General features: G+C 35.9%; 1 protein-coding gene across 1 annotated transcript in view; it reads left to right on the forward strand.

Annotated features, from left to right (window-relative positions):
- Positions 1-23,130, forward strand: part of ADGRB3 (adhesion G protein-coupled receptor B3) — a 697,706-nt gene that overhangs the window by 411,682 nt on the left and 262,894 nt on the right. The gene's annotated exons all lie outside the window — the stretch shown is intronic.

Here is a 23,130-nt window from a genome sequence, read left to right on the forward strand (position 1 = left end):
ATCACAATAAGTCTAGTTGACATCCATCACCACACATAGTTACAGTTTTTTTTCTTGTGATGAGAACTTTAATGATTCACTCTCTTAGCAACATTCAAATATACAACACAGTATTAACTATAGTCACCATGCTGTAAATTATATCCCCATGACCTGTTTATTGTATAACCGGAGGTTTCTACCTTTTGACCCCCTTCACTCATTTTGTCCACCCCTTATCCCTCTACACTCTAGCAACATCGAATTACCTTACTTTTAATTTTATAATTAGTTTTAATTATAAAATTAATACCTGAGTGTCTTTTATTTATAAAACTTTAAAACATAACTGTTAAGGCAAAAGTCCCCACTACTCATCACCAGCTTGGGTGTCTACATCCACTCATCTCCCCAAGGTCACTTCTATTTACATTTTGTTATGTAAAATTTCAGGTATCCACTCATGCATTGACATATGTATGCAGCCATCACAATTAATACTATTTTTACATAAATAATATCATACAGTCTGTAACACTGGCATCCTTAATTTGTAATTCTACAATATATTGTGGAAATTTTAAAACTGCACTACATATGTTACACTTTCTTGTATGTACTACATTATACAAATATATCATAACTGATCTAGTATTCCTAATATCGATGGCATTGAAGTGATTTTCAATTTATTTAATGAAATGAATTGTGCTTCTGTGTACCTCCTTGTATATCCCTTCTTGAGGTTGTCTCTGACCATCCAGTTGAAAGTGTTACTCTCTTATTCTCTTTATATCACCCTATTTTATATTCTTCACAGCATGCATTCCTACTTTCTTATTTAATTTGTTTGCTTATTGTCTATCTCCCCCACTAGGAAGTAAGTGCCATGGGAGAGATACTTTTTCTTTCTTATTCATCACTGCACTCTTAATGCCTAGGACATCTACACACAGTATATATTCAACAAGTACTTCAACTGGCTAGTTTTGCACAAGAATAAATATTTGCAAATTTCTCAGGTACTGTTTCTCTTTAAGAATTACTTCCATTTATGTTTCATCTTACTAGTTCAGCATCAATTAGACCTAACTTTGGAAGTTTAAAGGGAGAATGCTTCAGCTTGGTGGAATACTGAGGTCCATTATAAATGGTCAATTTTATTTCTAATGATAATCTATTACCCTGATAATCCCGAGCAAAGACATTTTTATTTTAATCTGATTGGGTACAATAGTTTCAGACAATTTCAAAGCATATTTTTATCTTGCTTTGGCTAACTAATTGACAGGATGCAGAAAATGTTTCATTATGGGTGACCCATGCAATAAATTGAAAGTACTTTCTCACTTCAGAAATAAGTTTCTTTCATTAGGAGAAGTGTTTCTTTTTAAATGTTTTCTTTTAATATAGTTTACAAAGTTATCATGAGGGTAATAATTTGCACATTCTTTGGGATACTCTAAATTTAGATTTTGAGTATTAGATCATGTGTGATGACTACATTTCCTGGAAAACCCATAATTAACCTGTGGTCTTTTAATTAACCTGTGGTCTTTCTCCATGGGTCTGAGTAGCACCATCTGATGCTATCAGGTCTGTGAAGGATCATGTTTGTTTACAGAAAATGTTTCAGAGTGTCAATCTTGTGAATTTCAATTGTAATTTTGTAACATTTGCTAAACAGTTTTATCAGTCCATTTATAACTTCTGTGCCTCCCTTGTGGTTGAAAACAAAAACTTTTAATGGGCTTTCCATTTTTCTACATTTCGAATTGATTTATTGCAGTTGGGAGTAGCAATAGTCACCTTTTGATTGAGACTGATACTGGCTTATTTTATCTCAAAGTTAAGTAATTGAATTGAAGTGATTCCTCTCCTTTGCTTCTATTATCCTTGTTTCTTCATCCCCAGGAGTTTTCCCCCTCTTTTGTCATTTATATTGGAAGTCACCATTCCATTTACCTGACAATATGATTCCTAAAAATATAAAATGAATACTCTGGCCTCATGCCATCACTCTAGAGGGGTCATCATCATTTTCTTTGCTCTTCAGGTGACTGACACACTCATGCCATTATGGAGACATGATGTCATAACTTCAGGGACATACACTTAAAGAAAGATCTGTTGGCTTTCAGAAGTTCAACACAATTATACAAAGCATTACTATCATTGGGTAACCAACCTTTCCCCTCCAAGTGGTAACCAAATGATAAAGCTCTTTCATAAGGCCCTGTGCACTTATGGGCCTTATACACCTATGCATATCAACAAACTGATATGGACAGCACTTAATATCTTTCTGATTATTATAAAGGAGCAGAAAGATCTTGTTGGAGATCTTTATTTATCCAATAGTTAAGAAGAAAGTAGACAAAGAACAGCTATGCAAAACAGTAATATGATGGTCCTGTTGTTTTAGAGGACATATGGAAGCATCCTTTACAGACCTGCAGTTAACTAACTGAAATCTTCTCTTGAACAACAGTGAAAAAAGGAAGTCTGTATTCAAAGTATTCAGCATACATATAGCCATGATTCCAGTAGATCACTATTTCTAGAATTTGTTAGTGATTTAATTAACCAGACATAGGATTTTAAAACTATTTAACTTCAAGAAGTGTTATTACTTTTATTGCATAGATTGCTCTGTTTAAAATATGTTAGGGATGCCTGAGTGGCTTAGTGGGTTAAGTGTTGGACTCTTGATCTAGGCTCAGGTCACGATCTCAGGGTCATAAGATTGAGCCCAGTGTGGGGCTCCTCACTCAGGGTAGAGTCTGCTTGAGATCTTCTCCCTCTGCCCCTCCCCCCACCTGTGCATGCACACACTTTCTCTCTCAAATAAATAAAATAAAATAAAATAAATCTTTAAAATACATTAAACTGTAATGGAATATATCATGGTAGTCTGTACTTTGGAAATAAATTACTTGATTATATTACAAACATATGGTTGTTCAGTCTTCCAAATTAACATTATGTGCAACTTCTGAGATACATCCTAGGTGTCAACATGTTCATTTTTACTGGATAGTCTCTAAGGTCATGTTTGCCCTTCTGTAGTGAGAGTAGTATGAAATAAATAACTATTTCTGACTGACATTTAATATAATTTTGCCTCAGTTGGTATATTCAGAACCTATATGGATCCAACTGCAGAAGCAATTAAGATGCCTGGATTCCATGGAATTTCCTATTACCCATTCAGTGATCAATTCTCAAATAATATAAAACTATGTTATTATGCTTTATTCCCTTTCATTATACTCACACTAACAGAAATGAGAATGTTAGCCTCTTACATTATCAAAATACTAGTCCTTGTAAATTAAAATTGACCTAATCCCAATAATTTAAATATTGTATCATGGTCAAAAATAATCACACCCAGATTCATAACAGTTGTTTTCAGATTTATCATTGATAAAATATTGCTTTTGTTTGCAAAACAACCATGCTTTTTTTTTTTTTTTAGATTTTTATTTAGTTATTCGACAGAGATAGAGACAGCCAGCGAGAGAGGGAACACAAGCAGGGGGAGTGGGAGAGGAAGAAGCAGGCTCACAGCGGAGGAGCCTGATGTGGGGCCCAATCCCAGAACGCTGGGATCACGCCCTGAGCCGAAGGCAGACGCTTAACCGCTGTGCCACCCAGGCTCCCCAACAACCGTGCTTTTTTAAAAGTACTACAAAATCAATAGAAAAACCATAATAATTTGAGAAAATAGCAAGACAATAAAGATTCATTGGTAGGAAACTAAATGGAGCTTTCCTTACTTTTGTTTTTCTGTCTTAGACTGTACTTTACTTTTTGAAGTTTTCTGATATCCACAATTATGTGTTTCCTCATAAATCCATTAAAATTCAAAATGACCTCACTTTAACTTTCTCCAGGAAAAATTTTCTTTTTCTACCTTTAAAATGTTTTAAATTTTCTTGGGGCATCTAGATGGCTCAGTCGGTTGAGCATCTGACTCTTGGTTTGGGCTCAGGGTCCTGGGATCGAGCCCTGTGTCAGACTCCATTCTCAGCTGGGAGTCTGATTGAAATTCTCTCTCTCCTTCTCCCTCTGTTATTCCCTCCTCTGCATGCTCTGTCTCTCTGTCTCTCTCTCTCTTAAATAAATAAATCTTTAAAAAATAATAAAATAAAATGTTTTAAATTTTCTTTAGAATGTTTTGAATTTCATCATAGATTTTATAGTATTGAATTTAGTTCCCTGAAGGTATATTTTTGGCTTTGTTCACATATAAATTATCCCTTTTTAACTGATACAGTTCATGTACATACCTCTAATATTATTACCAACTCATTATGTCCATTAGTGTGAGCAATAAAGCTCAAGAAACATCGCATTATGACTTCAACAATGTATTCTGAGAGCTGATATCGGGAGTAAAATGGCACCACATGTTTTTTACTGTAATCCATGCCTTGATCTTCTAAAGTAGGAGTTAGGAAACTATAACCTACAGACTGTGGGACAAATGCAGACTGATATCTATTTTTGTAAATAAAGTTTTATTGGCACACAGTAACAACTATTTGTTTACATATTGTTTGTGGCTGCTTTTGTCCTACAACCACTGTGTTGAGTCATTGCAACAGAAACCATATGCCCACAAATTTTACAATATTTACTATCTGGTTCTTAACCGAAAAAAATTGATATCACCTACCAAAAACAACATTTTTCAGCATTTTCCATGTCTTGGCATACATAGAAAATAATTTTAAAGCACATTGGGGTAAATGAATGAAAGTGTTCACAGGCAGAAACAAGATAGGTTGTCCCAAGGGTAGAGAGGATCAATATCTCTATTAGCTATGAAAAATTCTCAATCATTATTTTTCTAAATATAGACTCACCTATAATCTGTCTCATCTTCATCTGGAACTCTAAAGAACATTGTTTCATATTCTCCTGGTATCATAAACTCTCTTCCAGATTTTCTGCTCTTTTTTGTTTCCTCTCAGTTATACATTTTGGAAATTATTTTTTAACCTTCAGTTCACTATTTCTCTCTTCATTTTTTTCTAATATGTTATTTAATTATTTGTAAAGTTTTGATTTTAAGTTGTCATTTTTTTCATTTCTAGAGTTTCTTTTGATATATATTTTTTAAACTTATTAGATTACTTTTTGGAATTTCCTAGTTTATACAGGTGTTTTCAAGCTTTTTTTTTTTTTTTAATTTTAACTTAGTAAGCACAATTGTTTTATAATCTATGGTTGATAATTCCTATATTTGAAATTTCTGTGGGTCTGTTTTTGCTTTTTTTTGTTTCACTTAATTCTCACTCATAGTACCTTGTATCCTAGTGCACTAGGTTATGTCATACTTGTTGTTCTTAAAATATTATTTGTGAGGATTCTTTGATGCCTAGGATAAAGGTGTGTTCTTCCAAAGACAATCTATATTTGCCTCTCTGACCACTTGGTGATACTACTATCCCAGATCCCTTAAACTAAATTCAGTCTAGAGGTTACCTGGATAGACCATATACTTCAGCAATTCTAGCAGTATTCAAATGGGAGGACTAACCTGGGGGGGGGGGGGAACTTATTGCTAAAAATAGGAAATCTAAATCAACATCTTCTCATACCTATAATTCCTGAACAGCTCACCATATCCCATAGCATACTGTTAAGAACCATTGCCATACAGTATTTTATGTCTATAATTTTGATAGCCCTTATATTTCCTGCCTTATGTTATAGTAATTTGATATTCCTTTCTAGACTTAAATACCTTGGTAACTGGAATTGTGTCACATTTATCTTTGTAAATTGTGCTGTGCTTACCAATGAAATTTGCAAATAGTTAGAACTCTATAAATTCATTAATTCACATAACAAATATTTCTCGAGAACCTATTATTTGTTCTTCTATTTAAGGTATCTGGCACATATATTAGTGAACAGACAAAAATACCTGACTTATGGAGCTTAGATGGAGGAGGACTGCAGGGAGTGTCATAAGAACATAAATATAATAGAGAAATAAATTATATAGTGTGTTAAAAAGTAAAAATTTCATGGGGGGACCAGATGATCAAGATAGAAGAAAGAGAATGCCATTCAATTCAATTGATTTATTTGTACTCCACTGATTGACTTATCCCAAGATGCCGCCATTCATTTATTAAATATTTACTTAACAAGTGCCCAAAATGTGCAAGGTGTCACTTCAGTATCCATCTCTGTTTTTTTCATTTTTGATCAAGTACTTTCCTATGCTACCTAAATAGCTGTTGCATTTGGTGGTAGAGTTCTCTTCCCATTCCAGTTAGCTTTCCTTAAGTGTTTGGCCATCCATATTCATCTATATTTTGTCTGTGGTCTAAATGTCTGTTCCTCTGGCCCCACAGTAGTCATTTGCCTGACTATCCAATTAGATTGTATAATGCCTAGAGAAATGCTAGACATGAACTATGAAAGTTAAATATTTTCTGAAACTGAAACAGCTAAAAATTCTAGCCTAAAGATGTTCATATTACATAAAAGGAAAGGTTTTTTAAAATCAAAAAACCATGTCCGTTTATTAAAAAAAAAAAACCTAAAGGGGCAGTCTATTCTTTAATATTAATTTTCTACATGCTCTTAAAATTTAGAAATGAAAGCTCGTTGGCCTTATTCATAGATATTTCTAATCCAAAATTTTACCAGTGATATTTATGTTTATAATTTTCTATAGATAATTATTTTCCAGATAAATAATAATCTGGAAAGTCCACAGATTTTGTAGAAGTAATATTGTACAATATTATTCTTCATAGTTCGATGAAAATACTATAAGAAGTAAGAGCTTTCAATTTGTCAGCAAGGTTGTCTACTTATTTGAGGATATGAAACTGAAAATTACCTTCAACTTTTTAATCAGTAATACAGAAAAAAATGTAATAACAATATATCTAATCACTTTAAAATCTAGATTTCTTAAAAGTCAAAAATGAGCATAATATTGCCTATTGCATGTGATGATCATAAAGATGGACAGATAAAACTGCTCCAATAAACTTGGCCCAGTGACTAAAACATAGCAGATGTTTTTAAAAACATCAATGGGGTGCCTGGGTGGCTCAGTCGGTTAAGTGACCAACTTTTGATTTTGGCTCACATTATGGTCTCAGAGTGGAGAGATGGAGCTCTGACTTGGTCTCCATGCTTAGCAGGTAGTCTTCTAGAGATTCTCTCTCTCAACTTCTCTCTCTGCTCCCCAACCCAATAAATAAATCTTCAAAAAAGTAAAAATAACAAACATCAATAAATGCTTTGGAGCATGGATGGGTTTCTGGTTGATCAGTTGATTAGTGGGAGATTATTTTTTTCTTTTTTAAAGATTTATTTGAGAGAGAGTATGTGTGTGTGTGTGCATATGTGGGGGAGAGGGACAGAGGGAAAGTGAGAGAGAGGTTCCTCAAGCAAACTCCAGGCTGACCAGAGAGCCCAACATAGGGCTCAATCCCAGGACCCCAAGATCGTGAGCTGAGCCAAAATCAAGAGTCAGACCCTTAACCGACTGAGTCACCCAACCCTTATTAGTGGAAGGATAGCTATTCATATTCCCTTGCCTGAATAATGGCCTTGTGTATCTGGAAAAAATAATTTCTTTTGCATTAAAAGGAGATTTTAATATATATAAATAATAATTCTTTGTGACAGCAAAGCATCATCATACATTAATTAGCAACAACTTTTTCCATTTAAACACATTAAATAGTGGTGCTTCCTATAGTTGATGGTATCTTAAGATTCTGTGATGTGCCAGTAGTATTATCCTGAATATCTGACAGTCTTTAACTTATTCTCATTGAAAATTTGGTGGAAAAGTAATTTTTTAAGGTGTCAAGTACCTTGAGAAGGATTATTAGTATGAAAAGGGAAAAAAAAAAGTAACCTGGACAGAAGCCAAAAGCTGCTGACCAAGTGTCTCTTATGTGCCATAGAAAGCTCTCGTGGGGATTTACACATGATCGGCACCTTGCCCCATGTACCCTCCATCTCCCCCTCATCCTCATAAAGGCATTGAGGTTAGTTTTCAAAGTATTTATTTAAACTAAATGTTTTAAAAATCAATAAAAGCAAAACTGGGAATTCATCCAACATTTCTCACCAATTTATAGTGTTCTTAGGGGCCTTGGGATGATTCCAAGAGACCTTTTTGACAGGATTTTTAAAATTATGTTGTTAAAATATTAATGGGTATAGTATTAATAGGAGCAACCTGGAGCTGGCTGGTAAGGATAGGCCCTTGTTGAAACTCTCTTAATTTGTTAATGTCTGTGATTCTATTTCAGAAAAGATCCAGGTTTGAATTGCTGAGGATATGTATTAGATAATTTTAGAACTATACTTTTTCAATTCTTTGAGTGACTCAGGCTAAAAACTCCCCCTGCTTATATATATATATACTATAAACAACAGACTGGAAGTTTTCCTTAATATTAATTTTCTATTTCCTCTTTTTTTTTTAATGCCTTAGAAATGCCCACTTATACCATAGTTAATAACTATTTACAGCTTTGGTGTTAGAGATATTCACCAATTAAAGGTAGCTAATGTTGTCTTTCCTTAGACACTGTTAACCAAGCAGTTCACCAGGCATTTGTGAATATCTTTTAAACCCTTAATAATAGTCTCTTACAAATTATTTAAAATATAGATTTGAATGAGCATTAGTAAACTTGAGGTCAATGTGCAGATAATTATTTCAAGGTTCAGTAATAAATATGTATGTTATAGGTTTAACTGTGGAGTCCATTGAGGAAAAGCAATAGGATAAAAATGGATGTAGTAGTAGTAATGATTTTGATTTAAAAAATTAAACCTACTCTTTAATCATTCTATTAGCTTGGTATAATGGACATAAGTAATTATATTTGAGAGGTATAAATCAAGTAACAACTATAACCACCATATCTTACAAATTATATTTGGAGTCAAATTGAGTTCTCATTGCAGATGATATTATTTTGAGAAGACTGAAAACAAGAGAAGTCATTTTAAAATATGTATAAATATGGTCTATAAAAAAGAAGTTGGAAATCTGCACGAAAAAAGATTAACATCTTCAGTATAAAACTAAAACACTGTATTGCCAATACATAACATACAAAAGATTGTCTAGTGATTCTCTTTGCTTCCTACATGCAGCTCTTTTAGCGTGTACTGGTATTGTTATGTGACTGATTTTTAATGGTATTTGTAGAACTGGACTTTGGCAAGAATTGGGCAATTTTTTGTTGTCCTGAATTTTCAACAGCATCATAAGCTGATGGAGAGAAGGAGGAAGGAAATGGGAGTAGCACTGAAGAAAATCTTCCAATAGAGTGTATTTTGAAAGCATCCCGAGGATCACAGTGACAGCTAACTAGGAATGGCTATGTGTGGATGCCTATGTGCTTGAAATATACACTCAACTAAGTAGATTCTGAAATTTTATTAATGCAGCAAGACCCCTTCCCTGCCCCAAAAGACTGTTCTGGTCTGCAAGGAACATAGTCTGAGCAATTTTATTAGAAACATAGTTGTAATAATGTGCCATGTCACTTAAGAATTCAGTCCAACAAAAGTACTACTTATCAAAGTCTACAACCACTCAGCTTCTTTTGGGAATCATGCACCTATATGGATCCTTTACAGCTTATAACTTGAGCCTAGACTAGAATTGAAGCCAGAGAAGAGGCCTAGACCATATCCATATCCTCTACCTACAAGGGGAATCTCATTTATTTTCTTTAATTTAATTTAATTCTTAAATTTTTGTCAACTTCAAGTCTCAGGACAAGATAGCTGAGATTCAGAGGATAGAAAGTTTAACATCCCTGTCCTAAACTCATTGCCATCCACCTCTTAATGCCCATCACCCTCTAACCCCTCCCCCCCCACTCCCTCCCCACTGAAACCCCTATTCTGTTTCCCAGGAGTCCATAGAATAGAATATTATTCAACCATCAGAAAGGATGAATACCCACCATTTGCATCGACATGGATGGAACTGAGGGGATTATGCTAAGTGAAGTAAGTCAAGCAGAGAAAGACAATAGGGGAGGGGAGGGAGATCTGAAGGGGGAGAAATCAGAGAGGGAGATGAACCATGAGAGATAACCAGATATTCTATCTTACACATACTTCTAACATAGGAGAGGTGGATGGCAATGAATTCATTTCTGTTTTTCCAGCACCGAGCACAGTTTCTGGATCAGTGTACGTGTTTAATAAATATTTACTGAATGAAAATTGAAAGAAGTGTTCCATTTTATAGTTAATTTGTATAGGTTATTTCCTTATCTATATGGATATGTTGCACAAAAATGGTAAGTTTGTGTGTGTGTGTATATATATATATATATAAAATAAGTTACTATTTTAGTGTTGATAGGTCATTTAGTGCAATGTATACCATACAGCAGACTTATGTGTTCCTGAAAGTTAAAATGTTCTTGTTCTTTTTTTTTCTTCAAGAACTTACTTTTCGCCACAGAAAATATAAAATGATTCAGTGTTCATGGGAGGAATTCATAATTCAAGCTCTTATTTTCACACTGCCTTTCAAAACACCTACGCCACCCAGAATAATAATGTACTAAGCTGCAGTGGCTGCAAAGTATTTCAATAAAAGAAGGAAATTATTTTCATAATTACTGATAAGTTCTTAATTTGTTCTACTAAAGGGTAAATCAACCACCGTTGGTGAAAGAAATAATTCTTATGTGTTGATATTAGAGGTTTAGAAAGGGAACCTTGCAGTTGTCTTGAAATGCTAGGGAGTGATAATTTCATTTTAAGGAGATAAAGGGTTAATTAGTGGAAATTCTTTGAAGCACTACAGAGCAAGTATTAGATTGCTTTCTGATATTGAAAATGCTCTGTGAAGTCATTTACATTGTTCTATTATTGAGAGTAGACAATAGTATTTTTTTATTAAATAGTGTCGTAGGATGTCAGCAGGACAGAAATCATTTCAAACTGTAATTAAACTTGTCAAAAACTATTAACACAAGGTATTTATTGAGACTTAACCTGAACATAGGCATAATCATTAACTTTATAAAGGTATACTATTTCAGTTTTTTTTTTTTTCTGATAGATGTCAATGATTATATATTAAAAGGAATGTTTGTTGAATGAATGAACAAATGAGTGAATATTTACATTGTTTCTTTTCCTGAGCTAGTCTCCCCCTTGCTGTATACCTGGAAACATCAGGAACTCTTCTGAGCCTCTATTGTTGGGCTAAATAAATTAGTGATTCAGACACCTCGTTTATCCAGCATTATTGGAAAGAGTGCTCCTGGTTAAGGAATTTAGAGTTAAGTGAAGAACCAGTTTCCAATCCTGCTCATTTAATCTAAATCGTTCTTGGATGTACTTCACCTCCTCACATCTGTCTCATGGGTATGGTCCAGGCTGAGATAGTCATGTTTCTCTAGAGCATTCTCTCCCCACCAAGGGGCAGCTTCTCGCAACCTTGGCAACTTTAGCAGCATCACTGGCCTCTGGCAGGAGATATCAGTTGCACTACATTCCCCCCTAGCTGTGGCAAACAAAAATGTCTCTAGAGATCAGCAACTGTCCCCAAGGATGGGGAAGGGCAAAATTATTCCTGGGTTAGAACCGCTAATATAGGGCAATTTATCAATAATGCATATTTTTGCTCCACCTCTGAGCTACTGAGTCACAACCTCTGAAGGCTGTCTCTGAACTGTGTTTTGTAGCAGATTAAACTTCCTAAATGGGTCTAATAGATAGTAAATTTGAGAACCACTATTCAGGTGCCCTCACTACTTTCCATTTTCTAGACTTCTGTTACCTGGGTGCAAGATCAAATAGCCAAATTGAGTCTATCAAGTTAATTTTACACACACTTCTAAACCTTTGTTAGATGGCTCCTCCAAGTAAGTTCATGAATTACGAAATCATGAACATTCTCAGTACCTCTGGGTCCTAAGCTTTGTTGGGCCTGTTAGGAAGTCTGATCACAGTGACATTTGACTGTCATGTAATGTTTTATACATACCAAAGTGATGGGTGATGTCCCTGGACAGACCATTCTTTGGCTAGAAGTACACTGTGGCCGTGTCTTCCAGTACTCGTGAATTTCCTTAGACTAATCAAATAAATAGCAACCTTGGTGGATGGGACATAACACCCATTCATCCATTCACTCATTCACTAAATTATACATTCATGTATTCATTTATTCGAGAACTATTCATTGGGCACCTGCCATGTGTCGAGCACTTGTCAAATACTGGAGGATACAAATAGTAAGCAAGATAGGGAACTTGCAGTCTCTAGGGGAAATGTCAGAGATGTAACCACAGAGTCAAATAAAGCCTACTCAACCACTTGAAGATTAAGACTGTGCTCTTCATTAGCAAAGGGCTATAACTGAGCTAACTAGTTATGGGAGGTTAATTAGCAACTTATCTATGTGGCAAAAGACATAGTACCCTAATGGTCTGGAAAAGATAATTTAGTACCTAATGTTTGCTCTGGTCACAACTAATATCATAGAGGAAATTAGCTTAACAGTATTATAAACATATTTCCTGTTTTCTTACTATTAGGGAGAGGAAATTTTCCTGAAATTTAATTAAGTTAACATAATGGTTTAATTTTAGACATAAAAGGATGTTAAAAAATAGCTTTCTATATCTTCCATTAATTTTGAATTAAAAAATCATCATGTTAAAAGTTTAGAGTATTTTTGGACAAGATTAGAAAAATGTGAAAAAAATAACTTTTACATATGATTAAGTTTCTGTCTGGAGCCGATTTCCCTTTAAGCATGTGGGCATGGCCTCATCTCCTGGGCCATGGTTTCCTCTTTGTTTAGCTTTTCTCGGGACTTCAAAGTTCTAGCAGTTATATCCTCTCCTCCTATTTCTTCATTTTTGCCCTGCCCACAGGCTTTTTCTCCTTTGCTAGCAAAGATCCTCAAGTCCCACGCACCTTAAAAATGAACTCCTATTTAAATTCTGCAGCCATTTTTATAGGCTTGAATTTTATGTCCTCTTCTATCTTTTTTCAAGATCAATGACTTGCCTTAATGAACTTCAGAAACATCCAGCACCATTATATTGGTTCCAGTGTTTATTCTGGAAAGAGAAAGAAACATTAGAGCTAATCCTATATCTTATATGCTTATTGAGTTGTTTGTTTGAAGTAATATTCCTAATGAACTTTTCATGAGTTTACTTTTTTCACCAACTAGATTATAAACTCCTTAGGGATAGAGTCTCAATTTTATTTACCTCTGCACCCATCTCTAACCCCAACCCAAACTCATATCTGTCTTTGCACACAGTAAATGATCAAAAAAAGTCTTTGGAGATTTGATTTGTTGCTGATGCTTGCAACCAACATGAATGAAATATGTTTGGTGTGTGAGTCACTATTCTAGGCACCTGAGAACCTATGAATTAATAAACACAGACCCTTCAAGAAGTTACAATTAGGGACGCCTGGGTGGCTCAGTTGGTTGAGCGTCTGCCTTTGGCTTGGGTCATGATCCCAGGGTCCTGGGATTGAGCCCCGAGACTTCCTGCTTAGCGGGGACCCTGCTTCTCCCTCTGCCTGCAGTTCTCCTTGCTTGTGCGTGCACTCACGCACGCGCTCTCTCTCTCTGACAAATAAATAAAATCTTTAAAAAAAAATTACAATTAGTGGTGAAAACAGAGAAGTGAACATGTGGGTGCAGTAGATAAGTGAAAGAGTGCATATAAAGCAGAACCTGTCAGACTAGGGGATCCAGGGCAGGTCCCTTGGAAGAGATGGTGCCTGGATTGATTCCTGAAGGTATTTGGCTGTTAAATGGATAGGGGAATGTTGGTGGGTGGTTGGGGAGCAGAGGGAGGAAGTTTTCAAAACAGAATAAGCAGCATATTTAACATTATGGAGGGGGTTAAAGTAACTACCTTGCTGAGAATGCTTGCAGTCTAAGCTTGGACTAGGGACCTCCAGGAATGAAAGGTAGTCAAGACCAGAGAGGGAAGAGCTGTGTTTGCCTTGCTATGGAGTTGGGGCTTCTTCTTAAAAGATATGGAGAGCCACAAAAATTGTGTAAACCAGAGATGTGCACAAGGAAACACATTTTTTAAAAATGTAGATAGTAATAGAGAAAGAAACTGAACCAGAGGGGTCATGACTGTGGGCTGGAGGCCTCTTCAGAGGCTCCTACAGGAATCTAGGCCAGACAGTGAGGAGTGTGGACAGTGGAAGTGGGATGAAGAGGTGTAGACAGACCGGAGAGGTGTCTGTGAGCTAAAACCAACAGAGTTTGGTGACCCAATGGATGTAGGGCAGAGAGAGGGAGAAGGGTCAAGAATGGCTCTCGGTAGGCCAGGCAGAGGGTCTATGCAACGCCCTGTCTATGTGGACTCTTCCTCTATTTTGGAAGGAAATTTCGATGATTCCCTCGTGCTCTGACCTACTAATTGTTGAAATGATTAAAAATGGTAATTCTTTTCAAAACTATTCACTTATTAGTGGTTACTGCTTACTAACATAGGTGCTGGTAGTGATATTTATTAAGCCAAACTACTTTCTGATTGAGCACAAACAGTAGACTGATTAATATTTAGCATTTGGATACATACATACAAATTAAATTGGCACCTAGAACAGGAAAGATTGAATTATTCAGCTGATACTGAAATCTGTATGTCATTCTGTGTTTGTAACTGTGGTTATCAGATGTTCGCTTTCATTATTCCATCAAATCTACTTCCTCTCTTATGTATCATTCAAACATTCATGGTTGACTATCTGTCTAGAACATAACATTAAAGTTTTTTAAAATGGATTGGTTTATATAAGATAAAAATTCTAAATCTCTAGTCAGATATTATGGTGTAAGGGCCATATTTGGATGCCTTCCCATTTGCTGAGAAGCCACCAATGCCTAGTTCAATCCTATCTAAGGTGGAAAACTTATTTAGAACATTTTAAGATACAAGTATCAGCACACTTTTAAGAGGGCTTTTAATAATGCAGATCACAAGCTGTCTCTGACTTAAGCAACATGAAGACAACCAAAGCTATCTACCTATTAGATGGCGTCAATGTGGACTTTATGCTTTAGGACTGTGTTTGGCACTGGCATACTTCATAACTCACTCCCTCTTGGGCGTGATTCCTTCATTCTAAATGGTTCAAGTCAGAATTAATAAATCCAGTGTTTTTGAATGACCTTATGATTTTCTGTAGGCTCCTTTTCACATATGGCACTTACTATGTCAAGGCTGATCTAACATTCAAGAAGAATCTGGATTAAATGACAAGAATAAGTAGGAGAGCAGCAGATTTTTTTTTTTTAAGATTTTATTTATTTATGTGACAGAGAGACAGCCAGCGAGAGAGGGAACACAGCAGGGGGAGTGGGAGAGGAAGAAGCAGGCTCTTAGTGGAGGAGCCCAATGTGGGACTCGATCCCGGAACGCCAGGATCACGCCCTGAGCCAAAGGCAGCCGCCTAACAACTGCGCCACCCAGGCGCCCCAGAAGAGCAGCAGATTTATTGAATCAGTTTTGGAAACCCTAACTGTTTCAAAATAACAATAGAATGCAAAAATTTGATCACGGAAGGCTTTCGGCAGAGAAGAGTTGAGGACTTTGTGAAGGATCATGGACAGGTAGACAGGACCTCAGAGCATGGCTGACAGCAGCTTATACACTGAGGAGGGAGAGTCAATTAGTTCAAGGGCACAACCAACATAGTGAAGATAATGATAATTAGGATAGTAAGGCAAGGAAGACTGGTTAGTAAATAATTTTAAAGTCCAGGCTAAGAAAATTGGGTTTGGCAATAAGATTTTTCAGTTTCCCTAGATATTTTAATAATTTTGTCTGTCTGGAAGAAAGTTCAGTGCTCTGGGATTTTTTTTTTTTTTTTTTTTTTGTAATTTTTAGTGCATGAGTTCTGGGCATATGAAAGACATTTATTTGCCTTACAAAGCAATCACGAAGTGGTTCCCAGAACTAGGCAAACAGAGATGCCTATTGCAATTTATTGCTTCAATATCATAGGATGGTATCACTCACACAGACACGTGCTTGTTTGTACTGGTATATTGCATATTGCTTTTTTTCTCTATACATGTTCTGTATCACGCTAGTTTTGATTATTTCTTTGTTAATATTGCATACACACAGAGCAGATATAAATAATGAACAATAATCCAATATAAAGATCAGGGCACCTAGATCACCCTTAAAGACAATTAAAATCAGCATTGTATTCATTGTTCTGTCTCAGATTTTTCTGTGACTCATACTGAATTTTTTAGCAGAGCTTTCCATTTCTTTCTGGAACATTTTAAAGACTCCACTTGAAGTGTCTCTAATATGACAAAGTCCAGAATCCCCTTTAGGTCATAACTGAATATTTTAGGTTTCCTAATTTTTCACTATAATCTGTTGTAGTCAAAAGTTTAAAATTTACCATTTTTAGGTAATGATGCCTTGAATCAAGATGTAAAGCCAACCCAAGTCTCAAAGTTATGAGAGCTTGCTTTAATTGAAAACAACTGTATTCTGTTCAAGAAAGAGGATTTCTTACCTGCCCTTGCTCATCACTTAAACGTGCCATTTATTACATTCATCTATTATGCACGTCCAGATTTTCCTTAAAAGAGAAGCCATTAGCAATTATGTTAACTATTTGATGCCGCTAGAATACTTATAAATAATTTTTTAAAACTCTGAATATTAGGTCTCCTGCTGCCTTATTTTAAAAAGTACCTAAGCCCTTGGGGTGCCTGGGTAGCACTAGTCGTTAAAGCGTCTGCCTTTGGCTCGGGGCGTGATCCCGGCGTACCAGGATCTAGTCCCACATCGGGCTCCTCCGCTATGAGCCTGCTTCTTCCTCTCCCACTCCCCCTGCTGTGTTCCCTCTCTCGCTGGCTGTCTCTCTGTCACATAAATAAATAAAATCTTTAAAAAAAAATAAAAATAAAAAATAAAAAGTACCTAAGCTCTTAGCTTTTTTAACTTAAAATGTGATATTTTCCTAAGCCCAAGCCATATAATTTTGCTTATAGTTTGTGCTTAACTTTCTTCTTTATTAAAATCTTAGCTCAGATCTTTTCTACTCATGATCCTGCTCTCATAGCTACTACCCAGTTTTAGAAGTCATTGGTGCACCCTGCTTGAATACATTAAATCTTAACTTCACTGTAGAAATTGGTGATATCTTTCTGACCTCCGTAGTGCCTCATTTAATCTCAGGGAACGGTTCAGGCCCCAGAGGTTTTGCTCTCCTGTGTTTTAACCATGCTACACAGTACATTTCAAATGAAATGTTTAGTGAATCTCAAGGTCTCTCAGGAGTCCAGATGGAATTTGCATTGAGTCTGAAAGAAAGTGAAATCACATTCTCTCTGCAAGTTAGCTATTTGAATTCCTGCCATATATAAATACTAGAAGCTGACCCAGGTGTCCTTTAGTGTTAGAGTAAAACAGGACACTGAGAAAGCGATTTCACTTTAAACGCTAAAACTGGCAATGAAAGTTAAACGTTACATTCTGTTGCATATTATCTTTGGGGATGTTTAATAATTTTTAAAGATAGGTCATGTTGATGCCACTTACTACATTATGAGATTAGAATATCTGGGATTCAGTTTAAGCTATGCACGACGATCAGCTTAATAAAATGATACAAATGAATCTATGGATTTAAACATTCCAAATGAATGAAAATATTACTAAATGAACAGCTTTAAGCCAGATGACTCCACTTAAAGAAGGTACTTTTTAAAAATAATGACTAGATCATGGATGAATTAATCTTTTGCTGAAAGCACAATGTATTTTTTGTGAGCTCTGAAATTGTTAAGTGAGAAACATTTCCTGCATAGTTAAATGTATACCTAACCAATCATGTCTGTGGGCTTAAGACAACTTGCCTCGGTAGATGCGACTTTTCTCTACACTAACGAGAGTAGTTCCAAAGCCATCTCCTACATCACCACATGCTTTTCTTAAGGCTGCATGTTGGAGCCATTTCATTACAAAATGATGATTTTATATATATATATATATATATATACACTGTAGGCTGCTGCAGATGTTGGAAAAATCTGGATATACCAAGCACTTTGGAAGTTTCCTAAAATTATTTTAATATACAAATATATTCACCATAGTTAAAAAATTATAGTCTTTCCTCAAAAGACCCTAGGAAACAGATGAAAAGCTTTAATTTAAACATTTATGAGTTATTTTATTTTATTTTTCTTTAAGATTTATTTATCTTTTTGAGAGAGAGAACACATGCAGGGGGAGAGGCAGAGGGAGATGCAGACTCCCGGCTGAGCAGGGAGGCCAACGAGGGGCTCCATGCCAGCACCCTGAGATCATGACCTGAGCCAAAGGCCAACGCTTAACCAACTGAGCCACCCAGTTAGGAGTTATTTCAAATGAAACAGTTGTAGTAATCCATATAAAAAGGGAAACTAAAAATATAATTATATACAATTGGATTTAGATCATTCAGGTAAAGTAGGTTATTTTCTTGAATTACCCATTGAATGGTTTCTGACTTGAATAAACTGCCCTAACTTTATCAGCTATTTTCCAGTCCTTTATCTTACTTCACACACACACACACACACACACACACACACACATGCATGCACGCTGCACGCACGCACACACATGCACGTGCACACACACACACGCAGTCACATAAAACTTTTTTTTTAAAAGATTTATTTATTTGTCAGAGAGAGAGAGTGAGCACAAGCAGGGGGAGAAGCAGTCTCCCCGCTGAGCAAGGAGCCCTTTGTGGGACTCACCCCCAGGACCCTGGGATCGTGACCTAAGCCAAAGGCCGACGCTTACCCCACTGAGCCACCCAGGCGCCCCATCCCATAAAACTTTCAAATAGAAGTGCAGTCTACCTGAGTTTTACTACTTGGAATACCAGCATCGCAGCTGAAACCAGCCACCTAGTGCAAGTATTACTAACTTGGGACTCTATGAGGACAGCAAAAGAATTTTTCGAGAATGAATGAAGCCACAGTAGGAGCTATGTACTCACAGTTACTCTGTATTAACTTGGGATGTTATGGGCTAGCAACAAATGGCTTTCAGATTCTTACTTTGCTAGAAAAAAAAAATCCAAAGAAAATGGCACATTATCATCATAAAGACATTTTAGAAAGAACACTTTTCACATATAATGGTAACTTTAAAAAATGTAATTAAAAAGTATAAAGTATATTTTCTTATGTTGAAAAGTCACTATGTTGTCCTTTTTTTTCTTATTTTATCTCATTTCAGTAAAAATATCATCAGTGCCAGTGCTGTCTCTGAGAACTGGTATTTGGGAATCTTTCAAGTAATTTAAATATCTACATCCATAAAAACATGTTGTGTGAAATTTTGATACCAACATCAAGTTCTTTCCAGTGGTTCACAACTGGGGGTGACTTTGCATCTCAGAGGACATGGGCAATTTCTGCAGACATTGTTGGTTGTCACGACAGGGCTGTGGGTACCACTGGCATCTAGTGGGTAGAAGACAGGAATGCTACTATCCAACCTACGATTCACAGGACAGTCCCCCACAACAAGAATTATCCAGTCTAAAGTGTCGATAGTGACGAAGTTGTGAACCCTTTTTAAAATTTAACTTAAGGAACTGGTGAAACCATATGGTCAAATTGCCTAAGAGGGTAACAGCTTGTGTTCTGATTGAGCCTAACTTTCTCCACTTTCAGAGTCTACTAAAACTTCCATCTAGTGCTGATTTCCTTCTGTATGGCAAATGTGTTATAAGGACTCCTACCATGTTATTAGTAGCAGAAAGTCCCTCTTTTTTGCTTATGATTAGTGCAGAGTTCCTTTTAAGTAAATCTTTCATTTCTAGTATCCTAGGGAGGCTTTGCTTCTTTTCAGTATGTTTCACAAAAGGATGGACTTCCTGTGCTGTACTTGCTACTTCTAGGTCTTTATTCATTAATACTCCCCAAAATATATACCCTCCGATGCATTTGTGTTTACCAAATGGGTGTTTGAGGTAAAAATGCATTGCCTTCATTCCCGAGAGGCTGAATGAAACGTGGTCTGCGTCACCAGTACAATGTCATTCCAGACATGGGTGAAATGGTCCCAAGGCTGATTCTGCTTAGCCATTCCTGGCCCAGTAGCACATAAGCTGAACTAAGCAAATCAGGCTTAATCACATCTCTTGTAGGGATTTACATGTAGAAAATGCACTATTTTTCAGTCTTTTGTTTTCTTATATAAATATTTGTGGCTTTTTTGCATAAATATCCATAAATATCCACAAGGTAGGAAATGGTGGCATAATTCCAAATGTAGTAATACTCTTAAAGTCAATTTTGTAAACCTTATTATTAGATTTAGGCATAGCAGTCATTTTCATCTGAGCAAATTAAGTAATTGTATTTCCCATGAGAAACAACTCCTCCTGGTTTCCCTCTAGATATTATTTAACTTTTATTAGAGATACCCATTTGCACAGGAGTATGTGTAAATGGGTTTGCCTCTGTTGGGGTGTAGGATCCCCTCTAAATCATTCTGTGTACATCTATAATTTTTAAATGTATCTCATATATTATTAACCTTTTCTTTTAATCTTCCTTACTTATTGGTTTTGATTGCTTTTGTCCTTTCCATTCTGTGAAACACACATATTATTCACTATTTACCTGGAGGGTTGTAACTGGATGCAGAGTAACTAAAAAAATAAAAACCAAAAAAACATTTGTTCCAATCCATAAATGTTCACCGGGACTATAGTGTCTTCAAAATAACACCCCAAAAGTTATTTATGCACTAAAGCACGGATAACCTTCAACAAACACTGTGTATTTTATGCTTCTGTTTATTCTGTTGTACAATTGAGAGGTACATCCAATTTAGTGCAGAGTATATCAGGTTCTTTATACTCAGAGCGATAACCAGAGAGACAGCGGTATTCACAGCTATGAATTTCAGTATCTAGCATAAAAGATGAAAAATGCATGCTTCTCTAAACTAATTTTTTTTCTGTGACTCCGATCCCTAAGAAAAGTTGCTTTTGTTTTAAGAGAGATAGAAAGAAAGGCAAAATCTACATTCTCCCATTTTTTAATTAGTAACCAGGAAGTATTACTCAAACAGTTGATTTTCTCCTGTACTGAATGCTTTGAACCTGTATGGGCTGAAAGGAATGTAAGCCGAGCTATCATGGATCACACACTGGCTTCTCATTTCAAATAAGATAAGGTCCTGATACTATTCTAGTTGCTAGAACTTTTTCAAAAGATACCTTAAAAATCTATATAATAATTCCAGAAAGATAGTAACTGTTAAATGTTCAACCTTTAAGGTCAAGTTCTTTTTTTTTTTTTAAGATTTTATTTATGTATTTGAGAGAGAGAGAAAACACACAAGTTGGGGGAGGAGCAAAGGGAAAGGGATAAGCAGACTCCCTGCTGAGCAAGGAGCCTGATGCTAGGCTCGATCCCAGGACCCTGGGATCATGACCTCAGCTGAAAGCAGATGCTTAACCAACTGAGCCACCCAGGTGTCCTATACCTTTCTTGTAAAAGTAGACTGTGGGGGCGCCTGGGTGGCTCAGTCAGTTAAACGCCAGCTCTTGGTTTTGGCTCAGGTCATGATCTCAGGGTCATGAGATCCAGCCCTGCATCAGGCTCCACACTCAGGGCAGTCCTCTTGAGATTCTCTCTCTTCCTTCCCTTCTGTCCCTTCCCCTGCTCAAGCTCTCCCTCTTCTCTCTCTAAATAAAAATAAATTAAAAATTAAAAAGTAGACTGTGAAAGAAATAGATTTTAACCTCTATTTGCCATACTATACAAGTACTATTTACATGGTACTTCCTATGTGCAGGGTACAAATAAGTGTATAAACACATGTAGTCTCATAAAACCCTATAAGATAGTATCATTCCCATTTTACACAATAGAAAATGAAGGACAGAGAAGTAATAAATAAATAAATAAATAAATAAATAAATAAATCCAATATCACTAAGCTATCGAGGGGTAGAATGGGATTTGATCCTAGACAGTCCACTACAGCACAAACACTATCTTGCCTCCTTGAATATATTAAGAACCTGCATTTTTAAAATATTTAAGTACAAAATTTGCATAGTCAGTCAATTTGAAGGCTTCACATTAGAATAATTTTAAATTTGCTATAGTGAACTAGATAAAGTGATACCAAGTAACAGACTACCACTTTTCCTGAAATTTTTATGAGGGTTAAATAAGTCAGTATGGGTGAGTGTCTTAGAATAAGCATGCAAAGATATTTCAAATATGTGTATTTTTGTACAGTTTTAATGTGCATATGAAATTCCACTCGAGAAACACCAACTTGTTTCTATAACGTATTTTAGCTTTTAAGAAGTAGCCGTCTAAATGCATGGTTTAGGGACCAGAGATGTCTGGCCTTGTGATTGACGCCATGGTCCCTGGGCTAAGAGGGAGCCGAAGCATTCATGTCACCACGAGTATAAGGTGATGTTAAAGGGTGGGTAGTGAACAGCAGGGCCACAAAGGCTCACTGGTGAAACCCAAATGGAAAATGGAGCTTTAGTAATTTTGTACTGATTACTTGGTAGAAAAGAGTCTACCTGGTGCCACATCTGATTTATGGAACAGATTGGACTTGTAATGAGAGTCCAGATATAACTGACCTCTTTCAAAGGAAGTCGTAACCTTTTTTTGATATACTTCGTGTGTGGGCTCATGAATAAATTATCACTGAAGTTTTTCATTTTATTCTGGAGCTCATTCTTATGTTGAGATTTATTTAAATATGTTCATAAGACTAGACAACTGTAGAATCCAAAGTGTAATTCATTTCATTCTTTTACTGTTCTTTTCCTACTGATTTTTTTTATTAAAATGAAAAAAAGGCATTGTGTTATATTGTGTATTTGTTCTCATGACAACAGTACCAACAGGAAAAATATGCTTTGAATGAACTCATTTCCATGGTATTCTCAAAATGAAAATTTCACAGTGCTCAGACGTTGTCCTCAAAAAGCTAACAAATAAAAAAGCTGCTGACCTCTGTAAGGAAGATGGCATAACCCATGTTGGGCCACATACATATGAAATTCAGCTATACTGAACTTTAGAGAGTCCAAATGTTT

This window comes from Ursus maritimus, unplaced genomic scaffold, assembly GCF_017311325.1.
Source record: "Ursus maritimus isolate PB19 unplaced genomic scaffold, ASM1731132v1 scaffold_29, whole genome shotgun sequence".
NCBI lineage: Eukaryota > Metazoa > Chordata > Mammalia > Carnivora > Ursidae > Ursus > Ursus maritimus.